Below are 20,111 nucleotides of genomic sequence, written 5' to 3'. Positions count from 1 at the left end.
ATTTTCTATTTTTAATGCTCTAATATCTGTTAGAAGAATATTATGTCCTTCATGAAAAAAAAAACATGAAATAATTTTTTTTTTGTGCCAGTTGATCATCAATATTCATTTCCTGCTGTCTGTCAATCAGCATCTTAGCAGCCCAGGTGTGACTCTCTCTTTCAAACGTTGCTCTCTCAGAGGTAAACTCTCCAAATTGATGCAGCTTTTCGGATTGATAGTCATGAATGTATTAACGCTCGTAAACAACGAGCGTGGCCTCCCGCTCGTCTGCCGGCCAGCTTCCTCATTTACATTTCAATCTCTTCACCTGCGATCCCCGTGCTCGCCCGACTCGCTCCCTCTCCTCTCCGTGTACACGCCTCCTTCTCCTGCTCATTTGTCTACTTATGACGAGGATCAGGCTTTGATATTAGAGGAGACTGGAGACCTCTAGCCTTAGCTGAAAGATGTAAGGAGGGAGCGGTAGACGGACAGCAGAGGAGATGAAGGTGGTGACAGAAATATCAGAGAGGAAGGACAACAAAGAGAAGAAACGAGAAGCTTGGCTGAATGACACTTAATGCTAATCATCACTGACAAAGTGCTATGCTAATACTGCAGCACATTGTAAAGTGTACCTCAGCTACAACCATAAATGCTTCAGAGCTTGGTCTGCCACATTCAGTTTATGGACGCAGATTGCTAATCTAGCTAGCTAGCCTTAGCTGATAACTTTGCACCTCAGCCTGTCATCCAGATGAGGTCACTTCCTGTTACAAAGTCGTTGGCAGATTGCAAACAACAATGCAATCAATTCGGTCTCTGCTGATCAATGCAAGCCGTTTATTGAGCGCAACTCGAATGGTTGCCGACTGCTCGTATTCTGGTCATATATTAAAACAAGGTTTTATTTTGCAGTTAAACCACCGTCCTGCAGCAACTTTGTCACTATTTGTGGAGGAAATGTTACCAAAGGTTCTTTGAATGAAAGCAACTGACCACGAGTGGTTCCAGCCCAGGCCCCGTCCTCGATGCAACCATTTCAAAGGCAACAAGTTCATTGCACAAGGTTAGTCGGTTTGCTCACACCACAGTCTCCAGTTACCTCGAGTGTCACTGCATGATTTGAAATGCAGAAACCAGAAATGATTGTTCTTTAACAACATATGACTATGATGTTGTTTTGACCAGCTTACTGAGAGTTCACTGAGCTGTGTTTAGATTGGTCAGTTTATCAGAAAACGTCTGAAGATGATTAGCTGAGCAGTTATATTATTTGGGGTTCCTATTAGGTTGCTCGTTTCATCACCACCACTGAGCTCCTGTGGTCGAATCCAGAAAACACCATCACTCCAACAAGTTATGGACAGACGTGGAAGTTTCAAGAATCTGGAATTGAGTACTTGGGTATTTATTTACATGTTATTTGTTATTAAAGCTGGGCAGACACTGTGCGATTTTTTCAGTCGCGCGATTCAGCTCCTGCTCAAACTGTACGATTGACTCGCAGGGGTTACAAGTTCATAGGTCACGATGCAGGGTCTCACACTATACGACCTGAGTGCTCACACTGTGCGTCCATAAAATGAAGGTTATAACAGAAAATCTGTCTTTCACTCACACAGACTCACGCCACCACCATCAACTTTGCAAAATTGCTAATGAAAAACATTGATCAGGCAGCTGTGATTGAGCAGTGGTGTAGATCCAACTATTTTCACGGTTGTTGTGGTCGTGATAATTTTGTGAGGCCACATTGAAAAGGCTCGGATGAGCTTTCCAAAGTCCTACAAGTGCCTCCATCGCTTGTGTCCAGATCACACGCTGCACTGCTGTGCTACTCCGTCTTTTCACCGACGTTTATGTGTTTCGCGTGCGCAGTGTGAGCGGCTGCAGTGACGCCCTCACGACGGTCGGGAGGATTTCAAACCTGTTTGAAATCCTCCCGACCAAGCAATTGATGATCGGGAGCTGGTCGTGAGGTGTTAATCGCTTCTCGTTACCCCACGTATACTACACGATGCACGACGCACAATGAAGGCCAAACTCGGGCCGATCACCAAAACGGTCGCACGACTCAAAAATCGGCTCAAAATGGGCCAAAAATCGCATAGTGTGAGCCCGGCATTAGACATAATATGCAAAATGCTAACTCTGTCTGTGGCACTCTTTAAAAATACTGTCATATGTCATTTGACACTTCTTCTTAAACTAGTTAGCACATGGGGGGTAATACACACACACAAACGCAATAACAGAGATGGATGAGAAAGTAGTAAAGGAGACAGGTGTTTGATGGGAAATGTTGGCTGGTGGAGAGAATGATGAGAAGGAAAAGATTGTGAAAACTAAAACAATGCACACACACACACAGGCACGCACACACACACACACTGCTGTGGTTGCATGTTTTTGAAGATCCACGATCAGCAGTCTGTCAGCATTTGCCTGTAAACTGTAACTGAGCTGACACCAGATCAGCTCTCAGGGTCTGATGAACTGGAGGAGACACTCACAGCTGTGTGTGTGTGTGTGTGTGTGTGTGCGTGTGCGTGAGTGTGCGTGCGTGAGTGAGAGAGAGAGATAAAGAGTGTCTCTTTCTTTCTTCATATCACTGTAAAGACCCACAGCCGGGAGCACACGTGACATCTGAGGGCAGCAAAGAGAAACTAACAAACTGTGGATGAGAATCTCTCCCATGTGTTAGCACGCTACTCTGAACCTTTGGTTACTCTGAGCTTTAGTTTTGCATTTTCAGTCATTTCACAGACCAAATTATTAAAGAATGATAATAGTTACAGTTTAACAAATAAAAATGTTACACCAATGATATTTGGCAGCCATAGGCTGTATATAAAAGACAGACTTAAACGTTAGCCCCACGGGTGTCTGAGCTCTGCTTCTGCAATGCAGAGACAAACAAACTCAGGCAACATGAGCTGTACTTGACAACGACCAATATATTCAGATCAGTAACTCCAGTTAGCTGAGGTGAAGCCCAGCACATGGCTAACAGCTACAACTGCTGAGACCAAAATGTAGCAAAGTGTTAACATGTTTATTTTTTCTGTTGGATATTTTAACATGGAGGTCTTTGGGACTCCCTCTGAGACAGCCTCGAGTGGATATTAGAGGAACTGCAGTTTTTGCAGCTTAATGACAGCAGGTCTACTTTTGCTTGATGTTGCCCGCCAGGTGGAGGTGACAAGGTGAGTGTGCAGCAGTAAATCTAATCCACTAACTCCTGCTCCTCCACCCTCACTTTCATTTATTCAGCACCTCTCCGCCTCCACTGTGTTCTCCTTACTTATGCCATACAGGCCTGATTTCATAACAAACACAAGGAACACAATCAATCACTTACAGGAGGCTCCCACACACACACACACACACACACACACACACACACACACACACTTCACTGTACGTGCTCTTACATACAATCTCCAGGCGACATTTTAATCAGAGTCCTGGGTTTCGTCTAATCCACATCAAAGCTAAAATTCTGCTTAATCCTTTCACTGCCACCGAGTGTGTGCAACAAGGGGTGTGTGTGTGTGTGTGTCAGATGTACGATCCCCTAACCATCTGCAGGGGACTTTGATAACCTGATCACAGCAGCTGATAATAACAGTATCACTCTGGCAGAATACTTAGCCTCTGCCCCTGTTTATGCATGTGCTCACAGCAGGACAAAATAATAGAAACACCTCAGTAGTGTGCAATATTTGTGGTCGAATAAATCTGCAGTAGCTCTACTAATAATAGCATCGGCACAATCCAGTGTACTTTTACTTTCACATCAAAATCTGGTATGGACACACAGTCTGAGGAACATGTCTGATGATCTTTTAAAGCTGTAACTCTGATGGTTTAAGATTCACTGAAACCTGGAGTTAGCCTCACCGTCTTTGTGCTGCAGGTGCTGTAAGACCAACCGACCACCACCAATCCTCTTACTGCTCTCTGCGACACCCACAGCCATTACTAACGTAACACTTCCACTCCCACTGAATCCCACAACTCCAAGTTTGCTTTAAAGTCTTCTTCACCCTGAAAACGAACTGCCCTGCTGAATAATTAATTCAACTGTCATCCATCATGAGCGTTTGACGGAGAACCCCCCACCCCCCACATGCCCACCCCCCTTGTGTGTTTTGCTGAGCTGCTAAATATAAAACGTGTTTGAACGATACGCGCTTTCATGTCGGCAGGAACGCGGAGACGAGCTGACCGCGAGGCATCGTGACGTCCTCCTTTTTCATCCTCGGATCAAACTCACAACACGTTTAGTTCTCGCTGCGCACTCCTTTGTGCTTTCAACATTTTTTAAAAAAGTCACAGAAGAAACTCAGAACGACCTACTTTTGCTCCACTCTCCCTGCTTTTTTTCCCTCTTTCTTGAAATAGCTTAAAATACTGTCTGCATCTTGATCCGGATGACAGGAAGGAAGTTAACGCAGGTTATTTTTGTCTCTGGTGGAGATCTGTCAGATACCTCTTGGCCTCCGTGCTTACATAACTGCCGCCTTTTTCATGCTCCCGTTCAAATAAAGCAGGAAAAAAAAAGGAAATAAAATGACAAAACCAATTCCAGGTCGTTTGAATGTATAAGCAGACCTGCTCTGCAGCTGCTAACCAACTGCTACAGCTGTCAGCGTGAGCGGTGGGGATGTGAAAGGCCAGCGCCACACCTCTGCTTCATTATTTATCTGGCCTTTTATCCCTTTGCTGGGTTATTTATGAGCTTCAAACAGGTGACCCAGTCAGCTAGTAAGAGGAGAGAGAAAAGAGGGAGGCTCAGAGAGACGCTGAGGGGGAGGTCAGGAGCGGGGGCGACCCGGGGAGGAAGTGGAGAAGGTTTAAAGTGAGAAGGGAAGAAAAGCAAAGAAGAAAATGTCAGGAGATGAGGAGCAGAGGGAGCAAATCAGGGAGCTGAAAAATGACAGTGGCGGCAGCAGAAGCTGCAGTTCCTCTAATCACCAGCTGTGGCCCCGTGTATGTAAATGGGACAAATGTGGTGTTGAAAAGCATATTTACAGCCTGGTGCAGAGTACAGTTTTGGCCTGTGTGGACAGTCTCAGCTCTCAGTTAGCGGTGTAGGCCTGCATCCCGGCTGGTGGCTGCTTGACCTCATTCCTGACCTCGAGTCATTGGGCCGGACGTCTTCAGTGTGTGTTCTCTGGAACATTTTTATTAGATTTCTAACCAACACTGACACAAGTTGTAACCATGTGTGCCAGTTTGAAATCCTAATAATTTACTAATCTGTGTCTCTGTGCAGCATCCATACATTTACGCAGTGTCTAACCAAGCTTTAGCTGAGAACTTACACCTGCACGTTTTCATCCATACAGAGTAACTTCTTTACATTAAAGTTTAACTTTGAATCTTCAAAACCAGTGGTGAGCGTCACCATGGCAACGTCTGGATTTCATGCCCTGTGTGGTGACATATTTACCTTTACACAGCATCCAGTGAAAAGCCTGAGTTTAACAAAATAATAGAACAATTTTTAAAAAAATCTATTTCTGAACTTGAGTAAAATAATGTGATAAAGGAGTTAAACTACTGGCAGGACTTACAGGACATGATGGGATGAACAGAATCAAACCTGATGTTTGAACGTTTGCAGCTGGTTTCAGTCAGTAAATGTGTAGATATGGTTTATTAAACAGCATTGCACAGGTCCAGAGATTATATCCAGTCATCAGTACATTAATGCTGTTATTACTGTTTGTTTCCTACATGTGTGGTAGTTATTAGCTGGACACACTGGAAATATACATGACACATAAATATAAGAATGTAACTTGCTGTTAAAATAATGATAATCCACAAAGTCATTTGAAGTTATAATGTGTTATTACTGATAAATCTATTTTCATTTCTATGTTCTTGTTGAATGAAAAAAAGCCTCAGGCAGAGAAAAACTCAACACCACAAACATCCAGTAGAAGAAGTGACGGAAAAATACATGATTTTTTTTCCAACATAACGTTTATGAAACATTAAAATTTTACCTCCAATTCTGTTGTATATTAAAATATAAGTGTTTCACTGTCATTTTTAGAAGATTTGTTGACCGATTATTAAATTACTACAAACAGAAACAGTTCTGAAGCAGTTTAAGATGATATTATAAAACCGATGTGACGTTTACAGAATCCTGAATTAAAATTTATGGAAGAAACTTTCTTCACAGCAAAGATGATGACAAATGGTAGCCCACATACAGGAGTGTGCAAAAGTGTTGAGCCAGCACTCATTTCTTTTTATTTTCCCCAAAGAACCAGACTTTTAAAGTTTTAACGTGATCATTGAAAGTCTCTCTCTGCACATTCACTGCTTCTCACTCATCTTTGGTCCAGTACTTGTACCTGACCTGTTAAGTCACTTAACACTGAATCATTCAACGAAAACAATCCAGTGAAAGAAACTAAGAGTTGAATCATGTTCTTCAGCTTTTCCAGCTACTGTCAAGTAGCCTGGGCTGAAGCACCAGCTCTGATGGAGTGATGACATCGACCCAAACACACAGCCATCGCAGTGAAAGCATACGTGGATAGAAACACAGTGGAACGCTATCGGTCATGGATCGGCCCAGCCCTCAACACTCCAGTGCAACATCATCGTGATGGAAAACAGAACAAAAGGCAGAAACATCCAAAGGAGAGCTCTGAATGTCCTTAGAGAAGCCTGGAGAAGAGCGCAGGTAAACAAAACACAAGAAAAGTGAACAAACGCTGTGCTGAAGAATAAAGCAGGTCACACCAAATATTGGCTTTCAAACCCTGTTTTTGCCTCGTTTGCCTAATGAGACAAAAACATCAGCCTAACAAATTAGATCAGAAATAAGAGGCAGGTGACCCCTCAGTGCTGCAGTGCACTCTTTATGAGCAATCTTACATTTACAGAGGACGGGTGTTGGTGACCTCGTGCTCTAACTGTTTCCTGTTGCAGCTGTGACTTCTTCTTCTGTGGTCGTAGTTATGTGACTGTTGCCAAAGACATGCATGGAATTTAAAAAAAGAACAGTAAATCATATAAATGCTGCTCCAACTACCACGAGCCCAGCGACTTACTTATCTAACAGGTTGGTTCAGGTTTCACCTCAGACCGGTCCAGTTATATGGATCATTTCATTCGGCAGCTAAACAACCTTTGGGGTCATTTTCAGGCGATTAGAAAATTAATTGGATGAATTGGACCGGCTCAGCCTCCGGCTCTTACACCTTATTTTCTGATCTCAAACTGCTTTCTGTGTCTGGTGGCTCGTTCCCCCTCAGCACAGGTCTCTCTCCGTCTCTGAGTGAAGCTCATTAGAGTCAGATGTTCACGTTAAACAAATCCAAAGCATTTTTTTTCTCTTTTACATGAATCACGGAGATCTATATCTTTCTGATTTCTTGCAGTGATTGCTTTATCGCGCATAATCCAGGTTATCTCTTGAACTCCACGTCCCATTTATATCTTTATGTGCATATTGGTCCATCTCACAGTGTAGATCCTGTTCTTATGGCTAAGAGAAAATCACCCTCTCCTGAAAACAGTCATGCTGTATAAATAAGGTAAACTTATACGAGTAATAGAAGTGAGGGTCCAGAACTTGTGTGTCATTATTCTGTGGTTTGCTTTAGGTCAGTGGTTGGATTAGCTTTGGGGAAAGATGACTGTGCAGGTCCAAACATTAAAGTTCAGGATTTCATAAAAAGCTCCAGAAGAAAAAGGAGGAAAGCAGACGTTAAGGAAGTAAGGATGGAAGGGAAGGTGTCGAGGATGCAGAGAGATGATGAAAACTATGTTTTTGAAAAAAAATGAAAGTAGACAATGAAACAAGAAAAACAGGCGAGTGTCTTGAAATAGACACACCACACAGTTTAACGAGTGACCCGATTTCATATCATTTCCTCGTTTTGTAATTTCCTTTCTCAATTATGAGACGAACTCGAAGTCAGCTACACCAGAACATAACAGCACGTTTTTCCTTTCTCCTGCTCTAATGGATGGGAAATGTGTCTCGCTGGTTATTCATCCCTCAGTGTAATCAGTGAGCTCCGGCAGCTGATGTATACACAGTGATGCTTGAGCACGTTAACCCTGAAACTGATTACATTTGGAAGGGTTTTCCCCTGAGACAGAAAGATAAGAGGAGGAAGGGAAGAGGAGAACGTGTTTCTTCAAGTTGATTTTATATCCCTGAAATAGTTGCTGCTAGTAATAAGACAGCGGTGTGAAGGAGTGAGGAAAAAACTGTAGTGTTAAAAAAAGAAGATGAGAACAAAACTGCAGCTGAGCTTTGTTTAAATATTTGAGCTTAACTTTACGTCTGCCTGTCAGGTTTTCTATCTTCTATTTAAAGCAAGTGTAAAACTGGCAGTAGATGTCATTTGTTTCTATTCAGCTCCACCGAATAAAATCAGCTCGATATGTTCAGTGTGCACTGCTACAGCACCAACAGTCCAACCAAACAACATCTGATCAATCAATTTAGCATTGTTTATTTTGGTAAATGGACTGATTCTTATACAGCGCTTTTCTACTCTCGCGGAGTACTCAAAGCGCTCTATACAACATGCCTCATTCACCCATTCACACCCACTCATACAAGCACTTCTAAACTCAAGTGCAACGTAAACTACATTCATACACATTCATACTCCGATGAACGCATCGGAGCATTTTCACTTCACAACATCAGTTCAAAAGCTCTAAAATATCAGAAAACTCCAAAATTAGATCAATGACTTGGCGAAAGTGGGGAGGAAGAACTCCCTTATAGCAGGATGAGACTTCCAGCAGAACCAGGCTCAGGTGAGCAGGACCAGTGCTGCTGCTGCTGCTGCTGCGGCTCGTTTATTTGTTCTGAGTCGCTGCCAATTAAATTATTTGCAGCGGACCTCCTTGTACATCAAAGTTTGAGTGAGCATGCGCAACTCAAAGCTTCGGCCATACAATCTAAATCTGTGGTATCAGATATTTGGACACTATTTAACCTAAAGAGTGACATAAACCACTAATGGGACATTAATAGTACCGTACTTAAAGCATTTACAATCAAATGTCTTCAATATTCAAAAACTGAACCTCATGTTTTCCTTGTCTTGAATACTCGTGCACATATTTTAGGTCGACTCTTTCTGCTGCAAAGCAAAGAATACCTGAAACAGTTTGGATGAAAGGCGGAGCTTCAGTGTATCCAGCCATCTACATCCCGATCCACAGCTACAGTCATGAGATTAAGATAAGATAAGATAAGATAAAACTTTATTAATCCCTCGGGTGGGTTCCTCTGGGAAATTCGGTTTCCAATAGCACAGCACCGACAGAAGTTACAGAACATGAGCAGAATATTATATATACACATATATAAATACAGAGACATATATAAATAAAATATACAAAAGGGATAAATAAAATAAATAGGAATAAGAATACAAGGGAATTGCACATTTCAAGTATTGAAGTCTATTGCACTGTTGATTATTAACAAAAAGTATTGCACAGTGAAGTGAAGAGGCACTACAGCTTAGTTGTCCCCCCTCCTTTGTCCTCCTGTCTCCCCTCCCTCTCCCCTCCAGAGAGGAGTTAAACAGTCTGATGGCGTGTGGGACAAAGGAGTTTATAAGATTAGAGAAGTGATGAAAGCCTAAGGCCACAAATATCGGTATTAATTTAATCCTCAGGGTGAGGAGCTCTGGGCAGGTCTCCTCTGTGTTGGAAGGGGAGATCAGGCCTCCTGGGTGGATCCCTTTGGAGGTTTTTGAGGAGACCCTGAGGGAGGGCCCGAAGCTGCTGGAGAGATTATATTATATTATATGATGACATTTGGAATAGCCTACTTATCCTGCTTGCAAAGTAAGCAGTGGATCTCTGAAAGGTCTGCCAGTGGACACAGAGTCATCAATAAGAGACTGAGCAGCCATGTTTTGGCCATTCTGTCCTTTCCAATTCGCCTCTCATGTGAAGCATTCGCTCCGTCCTTGAGCTTTTTTCGTTTTTCCTTAATTCTTTTTTCCTGAAGTTTATGTTTCTGCTCATCCTGCGAGTAGTAGGATTTAAATATGTAACAGTTGCTCAATAATACATGTTGCTGCAACTGCAAACAACTTAAGATCACTCTTTGCAAGCTCTGCTCGCTGGTCGTTTTCCCCTGTGTTGGCTTACCGCTGACTCTTTCCCCTAATGTGCCCAAAAGCAGCTTTAAAGAGCTGTCATCCAAGACTGTAAACACACACACACACACACACAGTATGTGTTTCAGGAGCTGCTAGAAACATGATAATGGCGGCCATTGTTGGCAATGTTTGTGTTGAACATAATCTAATATTTGGAGACGCACACATATACGGCCCTCAGTGATGTTATTTGGTCGTATGCAAACAGTGAGGACGCAGATGGGAAGCGTAATAATGACAGGCACTGTCAGAGTGTGTGTGTGTGTGTGTGTGTGTCACAGCTACCCTTCTGATAGAGGAGTAACTGCTTTTGTCCGCCTCCTGCAGTAAACACGTTTAAGGAAACGTTATCCATCTTACTGCGAATGCTTATTGGCTGTTTGTGGTTTTCATTCCTCTGGTAGTTAAATGCTGATGTAGTCATAAAATGTGGGACACCAGTTTGCAGGGATAACGCCCTCACTGGTCTGATGGAGGACTCTCAGCAGATACCAGACACAGTGATACAGTGAAGCAATGTTTTACAGTATAACAACACAACAAAGGCCCTGTTCACCCAAATCTACTGTCCAAAGTTGCTCTGAGCTTTCTCTGTGGAGATACTGGTTTCAACACAAGCAACAAGAACCTCAACAGCAGCATCTGAGTTCAGTAACAGTTCCCTGTTTCTTTGTGTAAGTGGAAGAACGACGTCCAGGAGACTTTCTGTCTTTGGCCACCATGTGTGGATCAACCATGTGAGACTGTTGGAATTATGAGTCTTTCAGGGGCGTATTTCTGCTCACGTTTAGCTAATTTGAACTTAGAACATGTCTCAGCACTGCTAATTTCTCTGAAAGTGACATCTCTGATTTTTTTGAATAGTTTGTTCTTGTAGTTCTTGAGTTTGCATGAACCTTTGAAGCTCTGCAGTAGTTCAGAATGGTTCTTAGTCATCTTTCCTCTTTACTGTGAACAAACTGTACTGCGAAGGGTTGCCTGTTTTACTCTCACTGGGACCATAATAAGGACATTTTCTATCACTGCACGTTGAACACGATATAAAACCAGCATTTGAGAACATAAACTGGTCAGGAAAGAGTTCATAGAGCTCATTGGTTCAGTGTGTGGAAGGACTGTTCCTGTGCAGTCAGAGCACAGGTCGGTTCCTGGGAGGCGTGAGGCTCAGTGTGTAACAACAGTGTCCCTCAATGCTACATCGGAGCTGCTGTCATCAGTTATGAAGGAAGCAGCAAAAAAACTTGAAAACTCTGAATTATAAATTCAGAGTGGTGCTTTAAACGTTTGATGTTTCTTTGACGTTTAGAATGAAACCCTGCTGACGAGTAAACTGACTGTTTTTGTTTAGGATTCTGAAAAGGACTTCTTCACTTTAATAAATTTCATATTATGCAAAATTGATTGATGTGGAAAGTCCTCAACGACTCTTTAAATGCAGTCGGAATATTTTTTGCCAGAGAAAGAAATTTATACGCCAACGAGCAGCAACTGGAACAAATGACACGTGATTTAAATTCTTTAGCGGACTGTGTGAGTTCAGCCTGACCGTCAGCACAAACTGAATCAGTTTGGTTCAATCTGACTCCAAACAACAATCTGCCCAAAAACTCTAACGCACGTCTCTGCTTTTATGTTGTGTAACAGATGTAATTTTTAACATGTGCAGTAAGACGATGGTTTCATGAAACGTGCAAATGTATTTATTTATAGTTCAGCGAGTGAAAGCACATCAAAAAGCCATTCCAGGAGGAGAGTAAATGACTTGCACACATAATGGAAGTGTTCTCTCTCTGACTGGAATTGTTATGTTAAACACTGCTCATTCCAGTCAACGCTCGGTCTCTCCCGCTGGGTCGTGCGCGGTGTCGCCACGGCGATGTCCCAGTTTCCCCACAGCCTCGTCTCATTTTATCTCATCCCAGCATCTCTGACAGGAAGAGAGCTTTTTCATTCTCTCTGTGATCTTTTTGGTTTCAGTGCAGCCACCTGCTGCATCAGAGCCACACCAGACGCCACCCGCTGAATTATTAAACGCCATGCCTTTAAACACTACCACTTCACCCGTTTCTTTCTCCGTGTCTCCATCCTTCCTGCCTCCCACGGGCTGCTCGCTGAATTATTAAACAGCAGGACTTTAGCTGATGTCATTTTACTACGCCGTTTCTCATTCTGTTGCTTCATTTCCATCCCTGTTAATGTTTTGGTTTCATTTGCCATCTTCATCTGGACCTCTGCTCTTCCTCAAGAATAAGAACTTTGATCTAATCAGATTTGTGTTTTACTAAAAGAAATCTGGATTTTCCATTGTAAGCTTTCACTAACATATATATCGCTTCAGCTAAAGCTTTACAAGCTTTCAAATCTCGTGAGAGAATGCAAAAGTAGAGACGCTGTGATTTCATCTGCAAAATGACAGCAAGTGAAGCTAAACTAGCGTAACACTTTCTTGCAATAGATTTCGAAGCTCTTTCCCAAAATTCAGATGAACGACATGGATTTTAGTGATTCAGAGAGCAAACACTGGCTGGAATCAAACCTTATGACCCCTTAGACCAACTGCCAGAGAGAAACCAGGCTGCTCGTGAAGTAAAGCACGATGTAAAAGGAGAATGGGGAGTTGGGGAATGCACGATTATGCGGAACTTTCAGCCTGTTCAAATAAAAGTTTAATTTTTTGCTTTTTAGAGAAAATATTACATCTGTATGTAAGTAACTCCATTAAAGTTTCACTGATATTCGCCAAATGGGGAGAATCACAGTTTATCTCTCAGCCACGCTAAAACTTCTGGGTTAAACACCGCCCCCTGGTGGGAAATGTCAAGTTAAATTTTGCAGACTAATTAGAAAAGCTGCAGTACTCGTACTTACTTAATTGGGCTGCACTGCCCTTATGATAATCTCCTGTAAAATATAAAGATGACCTCACTGTGTGTCTAACCTTGTGTCCACTGTTTAATGTGGATATTCAGTAAAACTGAGGCAAAGCCAGGCGTTTATGAGAACTGTACAATTTTCACCTCTGACAGAATATTTTTCTCAAAAAACAATAAAAAACTAAACTTTACTGCATGTCACCAACTATGTTGCTAAGTAACAGAGCTCTGTAAGGCAGGCAGTATTCAGATTAAACTGAACATCAAAGTCTCTCCACACAGAACATGTTTTTATACCTCATTTGGTACGATTTTTATTCAGCGCCAAAGTGAGTTTTTTAACACTGCGGTCACAGTGTGACTGGAGGTTTCAGGGTATCGAAATGGGAAATGCTCATATACATTTCCCCTGTTCTTTTGATGTCATGGAGACGGGGGTATCCTATATAACATCATAGGACTCAAAGCCTCTTGGCTTTGAGTGCAAAGGTCAATCAGAAGAAAGTTTAAGCCAAGTTTAATTTTAGCTTAAAGGAAATGAAGTAGAAGCTGTTCTGGACTCTAGTGGAGGCCAAAAAATTGTAACTGAATCATTTAATGCAGCTGGAAACGCACAGCAGATGTCGACTTTATGAATTTAGGAATAAGAAGTAATGACAACAAATTTCAAACACTCGACAGCAAACCTTTGTTCTGGTGTGAAACGTAGATCTGAGTCATCAGAAAGCTTTGACCCTGTCCACTCTTCCTCCTCCTCCTTTCATCCTCCTCTGTGCCGGCGTGCTTGCAGTGTCTTGCGTAATGAAAGCAGCGGCAGCGTCTCGGTTTGAGCCTCCGTACCACACCGCACGACCTCACACCAAAGGCAGAGTCGAAACAATGGAGGAGGATTTACGGTCGAGTGTGTCGTCCCTTTGAGGACGAGCAGCACACATCTAATGGGGGGCCGCTGCGTCCTCCCGCCTTCATCTTTTTGTGTTGCTCGTTTGATCGCTGCAGAGAGTCCTGCCCGCCGGGCTTTTACGGGCAAACGCGTCACATTTGCTGCTGACAGGAGATTGTTATTTTCTCCCCGTCTGTCTCACGGTCACATCCCGGAGAAGAATCTTTGCTCCGAGTTTTTTTTCCCCGATTCTTTGGTCTTTTTAATTATTTCTTTTCAGCTGTTCTTCTTTCACTTCCTAACCTTCGCCACGGCAACACCGTGTGTTCTTATCCTTGGATTAAACGTAAAAGACGAAGGCTCTGTAAGTAGGACTAATAACACGATGACGAATTACAGAATTGCATCACTCTTAAAATAAACACAGACCTGATTATGTGTGTATCAGATGATAAACATGCACTAATATAGAAATTTGTAGCTACCGAACACAAACAGAGCGATGCCTTATTAAAGTTAATAAGTCGTTTATTATACACTCATTAACAGTTAGTGCTTTTCACAGCTCTCTCGTCTTAATTGATTTCTTCCACTGGACCACAGGATGAGAGCATGGGTAGGACCAGTGATGGAATATACTTTTACTCAAGTACTTTACTCAAGTATTGCTTTAATGTACTTGCACATGAAGTATTTCTGTTGTTTGGGACCACAGAAAGATTAACAAGCTTTTGAAAACTGAATTTATGTCTGCAGTCTTTCTAATGGCCAGCCGCCCATCTGCAGTCATGTTGCTTTAAAGCCTCTGAGAAGATTACCCGATTGCAGTCTTGATCTACAACCTCAGTAAACACTTTCCTGATGATCTCATGGACTCGGTCCGATAGCTTCAAGTCTGATCGAATACACCATGAGGTTCATTTGGGAAATTACGGTCCCATTACAATCCATAAGGATGATAAAACAGGGTATGCTTTATGCTACAGTCAAACGAGGAAAGCGGTGGAGGGAGACCGATACGAACAAAATGATTGTGAGCATGTGCAAAAAACTCGCAGTCTTGTAGCTTTGACGAGGGGGACCGGGTCTAGTTGCAGTCAGTAGACGCCTTCAAGGCAACTTTGGTGCGTAAAGATATCAATAAGAAGGATTCAGTCAGCTATCGGTTTGCAGTTAAACAAGGCCAAGTTGGCAATTACATGCAATCAGTTTGTGATGACACAAACATCAACTACATGCACAGAAATTACCATTCCCTAGATTTTAAAGAGAATTTAAGAAATACCTCCACAATAGTGACGTAGCTACTGCAGGACAGACATTCACTGCAAGGTAACAGTCATTCGGCACCCTTGATCTAATATAGACATAAAACCAGAATACGACCAGGCAGAACCGACTCAGGTTGACTGGAGCGTGTCGGTAATCTGTCGGCGTGGCTTTGTTTCCACATTTTCACCAACCTGTCTGAGAGCGATGCAGTCAGTTCAGTTCTACCTGTCCAATCAGCTCCAACTACAGTGGTTGGACAAACATAAAGGTGTTGCACGATCAGCTGATCAGTGCAACTATTTACAATTGGCTCCAGAATCTAGAAACAAAAAATTCCTGTTGTTTTCCATCTAATCCATAATATTCTGGTTGTGCTGTGCTCAGTACAACTTATTATTAGGCTTTAGTGTCTAATTATTCTGCAGATTTTCAAATATAATGCAGTACTATTACAGACAAAGCTGCCCAGCAGCACACAATATCAGTGTTGCTAACATGAACCATCCTGTACTTTGTCTAGTTTTTAACACATTTTCACTTCTAACTGTTCATTTCCATCTTTGTGAGAGATCAGCCCATCTCAGGGTTTATACAGTATTGCTGTAAACGTCTTCCTGTCACAGATTTGTGCTCGTCATCTGTTCTCCTGTCCTATTTACATTCAGCTCTTTGTTCTGTTTCTGTTAACATGGCACAATCTCTGTTTCCACCATCTCCTCATCTTTCCCATTACTCACCTTAAAAAGACTCATCCTATTCCAAGGAATATTGAGCTATTTCAGTTGTTTTACTTTTAGGTTAAAACACACACACACACACACACACACACACACACACACACACACACACACACAGTGATTTCCTGTTTTGCGTCTCTGTCATTTTAGCAGCAGGTGTGGACAGGAGGAGGGCAGGGACGTGATGTGGAGACTGAACGGTTGTTTTCCAGCTAATAGAGGAGCTGCAGTCTGAAAAGGTGAAGGGGTGTCAAGGATGAAGTGGTGCAGTAATCTCAAGCGTACCTGCAAAATTTCAACACAGTGAGAAGGAAGAAAAGTAGCATCCCCCCGCCACGCTTCACCGCTCTGACTTAACGTCTTATCCAAAGGCTTTTTCAGAGTAATCAGAGTATGTTTGATTTCTATCAGCATAAAAACACAAAAACAATCATTTCTCCGTCATTCGCTGAACTTTTACCATCGTGTCAGGTGACTTATTATAATGGCAACACCAACTGAGCATGAGGGGAATCTGTTTTATGACCGTGAGCAAACCAGTTATGAGGATGATATTTAACAGACAAAATGCACCAAGCAAAACATCCACCGAGAAGAGAACAAAGACGACTTTGCTGGACCTCTAAAGGATGGTGAGGAAATCTCTTCATCAGCAAACTCCTCAGATAATCAGACTCAAACCCAGAACCCTTCTTTCTTCGAGACACTGTTAGCAACTATCCAATGCTGTGTATACATCAGACATGTTAGACCTGTAATACAGAGAAAAGGGCACACTGGGTAAAAATGAATTGTTAAATGACTGAAATTAGATGGAATTCAAATCTTTCTGATAGCCTCAAACATTGAATTTTCACTTTTAAAGCAACTTGTTTTGTTCTCTTAACCAGATTTTTAGCCCAGAGTATCCAAGTGGATCCAACACCGGCTAACATGATGTTAGCTTAAAACCAGCTACTGTTGCTTAGCTGGTTCAGGAGGGTCGCAGATCTAATCTCCTCACAATAAGTAACAGCAACAACATCGAGTTGATGCATCTGTTGGTGGGTTAGAGCCCGGACTCGAGTTCAGGAGAGGAAGCAGTGGTGGAGGAGGGGAAAGATGATAAAAAATGAAATGAACCAATCATAAACGGTCATATATACTTATAACCAGTTTTTCAGATATATTTAGGAGTTTTAAACCTCTAGACGAAAATACACGTCTGTTAAATTAGTAAAAATAAAGAAAATAAGGACGAATGGAATCGTTTTCTCCTTAATATTTTTATTTTCATCCTGAACTGCATGATCGTATGAAAACAGCACTCAAACTATTCTTTTCCAGCATGTCAGCGTTCCTGTTCAGATCTCATTTTCTTTAAGGGTTCCTGAGGAGATTTATTGTCGCGTTGGCGCATCTGTTTCAGAAAAGGCTGGATGCAACTCGAATGATTTCTGTGAAAACATTATTATTGGCTGAAATTCAGCAGCAGAGGTTCTTCAGACATAAATGTATTTTTATCTGATTTACTGATTAACAACAAGGGGTACTTATAACACAGAGGCAGCGGGAAAAAGCTGCCTGAGCTGCACCGGGCTTTGAAACAACATGGCACACATCAGTTTTGGCGCTGGAACAGAAATATTAGCGCTGCTTTCTATTTCTAAAATCAGCTATCACTGTCATCCAGTCTGATTTAACAGAAGCCTGCAGAGCTGTGAGAGGACTTCAAACGCTTCCACCGTCCGAGGCTTACGATTCAAACAAACCACAAAGGAATCCCTATTATTCCACAATGCCATTATCATTCAGGGCCTGCAATGTGAAATGAATAAAAAGGAACTACGACGAATTTGGAGTCAAAGGAAGAAACGCCACACAGAGGCCGGATTGAGCCGTGGGTTATCGCTGGTGGAGATTGAACCTCGGTATCCGAGCGGTTTGGTCACAGCAGCGGATACACCGACCTACAAAGAAACGCTCTAATGGGAATAAGAGACTTTGAACTCTGCTAAACCTCCAGCAGTATATCATACATCACCACTGTCAGCCAATAATGAGGAAGAAGGTGATATTCCTGGATCAATAGGCAGAGCTGTGGAATGCTAAAAAAAAGCCAGTGAATTATAATCACAGTGGAAAAAAGAAAGAAAATATTACAAGCTGCCAGACAAACAGTGTTGATCCATTAGAAACAAACAGTAGCTTTGTGTCTACAAACAGCTGAAATCTGACATGTGAGTGCATCATACACAAATTGTTTCGAGCTGCATCGGCGCAGGGAGAGTAAATCGGATTCTGAACCCTCCGTGGCACATCGCTGCCGTTTTCACTGCAGCCTAAAGAGGACGGATGCCTTTCCCAGGGGTCTCCTGCTGTTTCTACTGCGTCCAAACACAGTAGTCAGACTTTCTCTGGCACGACAAATGACGTGACCCATCCTTAGATTACTGTTCTCATCCTAAACTCACAGATGAGCCTGATTAAAGCGCTTTCTGGCTTCAGGCTTCGTCACAGCTGATCATCTGCCTCCATCTCACCATGTGTCACCAACCCTCTGCATGCCCTGCTTCACTACATTCATGAAACTCTGAGGCCTTCCTCTTTTCCTCCACCCTGGCAGCTCCATCTTCAACATCCAACCATCTTTCCTCTGCACGTCCAACCACGTCCGCCTTGCTTCTCTAACTTGACCCGACCCTCTGATGGACTCCAGAAGATGAGCACGGACCAAGAAAAGTGCTAAACTGAACTAATCCTCCTGCTTCATGATATCCATACAGCATGGCTGCACTCAGTGCAAATACAAAAGGATTTAAACAGCTATTTTCAACCAACCCATAAATAATCACCAATAATCCTGCATATGTCAGGACCCAAATGAATAACATCCCACAGTTTCAGTAAGCGTGCTATAACCCAAGTACTCCGATATTTCTTCTCTGAGTTTTTTATTTTAGAATCGAGATTTCGTACCCAGATGAAATAAACCGTCTAACTCACAGAAGTAATCATCAAACTTCAGTTCACTGCATATTTGGTAAGTTAGACCCTTCGTCCAAAGCTTCAGCCACTTTTCATGGCCCATTTACGATGCCGTCTTACTGTTCAGTCACCCAATGAACGCAGTGAGACTTCAGTGTGTGACAGAGTCCATTTGTTGCTTCTAACTTTCCGTCTCATTGATCATTTTAAATGGAAATGGAACCAAAAAACTGGCTTTGACTCATGCATTAGATGAACATCAGACACCAGAAATTGTCACCGTCTCCCAACCCACCTCCACCCCTCCATCCCCGGCAGGTGGAGCTTCAATGATTCATGGTCAACTGCCAAAAAGTGGTGTTTATGACGGTCCTACTGGGATTAACAAACAGCAGGTTAGTGTGCAGCTGCCACCTTCAGCAGGTAAGGAAAGTTTTATACTGCTGGTGTCACAGTTACTGAAGATCCTCGACCAGAGAAAGACACGATAGTGGTGCAGAAGAAGAAGAAGATCGAAGACTGTCTACAAGTGGACTTTGTTTTGACTGGGTTCAAATATCTTCACATAATCACTGCTTTTCTTAGTGTTTTCCTTTCAGACCTACAGAAGATAAAAAACCCAGCTCAGACAGTGTGAGGGGGGGATGGATGGACAGATGGATGGATGGATGGATGGACAGACGGACGGACGGACGGACAGATGGATAGACGGATGGATGGACAGAATGACAGATGGATGGATGGACGGACGGATGGATGGACAGATGGATGGATGGACAATGATGGATGGATGTCCTCTGTCCACACATTAACATAAAGCACAGCTGCACATTCAGAAGTAGTTTCTCAGACATTTTAACTTAACTGCTACTTTGTCCATGTTCAGTAACTTGAGGCGTGTCTGAGGGTCACCAGAGTCGGGCTCTTTGGTTCTCGTCAGCACGGTGACGTTTCCTTCCTCATGTCCATCGATCCTTGACATTTCCTCCTGTTTCTGTCAAACTGTCGTACTCTGCTTAACTTATTTATTTCTCCAGGTCTTCTTCTCTTATATAACCCAAACCTCTTCCTCTAATATCTTCACAGTGCGTTTCTCTTTTTCCTGATCATTCACTCTCACTCCATATAATTATTTCTGGATCCTTCCTTTTGTTAATCACCTGTATCTGTCATCTTTCATCTCCTTTACACTGTATTTCTTCTCCATCCTGCTTCCGGC

The 20,111-nt window shown here is 42.5% G+C and overlaps 1 protein-coding gene and 1 long non-coding RNA gene across 7 annotated transcripts in view; one reads left to right on the top strand and one right to left on the bottom strand.

The window, feature by feature from the left end:
• Nucleotides 1–20,111, bottom strand: part of grid1b (glutamate receptor, ionotropic, delta 1b) — a 578,026-nt gene that overhangs the window by 437,768 nt on the left and 120,147 nt on the right. The window lies entirely within an intron of this gene.
• On the top strand, nucleotides 127–19,571 carry LOC102080555 (uncharacterized). Of its 4 annotated transcripts, none has more exons than XR_003221460.1 (5): nucleotides 127–451; nucleotides 901–1,051; nucleotides 1,275–1,389; nucleotides 6,447–6,697; nucleotides 16,076–19,571. It is a non-coding gene; the product is annotated as an uncharacterized LOC102080555 (long non-coding RNA). The 4 variants fall into 4 exon arrangements; XR_002063117.2 differs by having other exon boundaries at nucleotides 127–491; XR_002063116.2 differs by having other exon boundaries at nucleotides 127–1,051.

Source organism: Oreochromis niloticus, linkage group LG8 (assembly GCF_001858045.2).
Source record: "Oreochromis niloticus isolate F11D_XX linkage group LG8, O_niloticus_UMD_NMBU, whole genome shotgun sequence".
NCBI lineage: Eukaryota > Metazoa > Chordata > Actinopteri > Cichliformes > Cichlidae > Oreochromis > Oreochromis niloticus.
The sequence above is the reverse complement of the archived record's forward strand: the minus strand, read 5'-3'. Positions and strand labels throughout refer to the sequence as shown.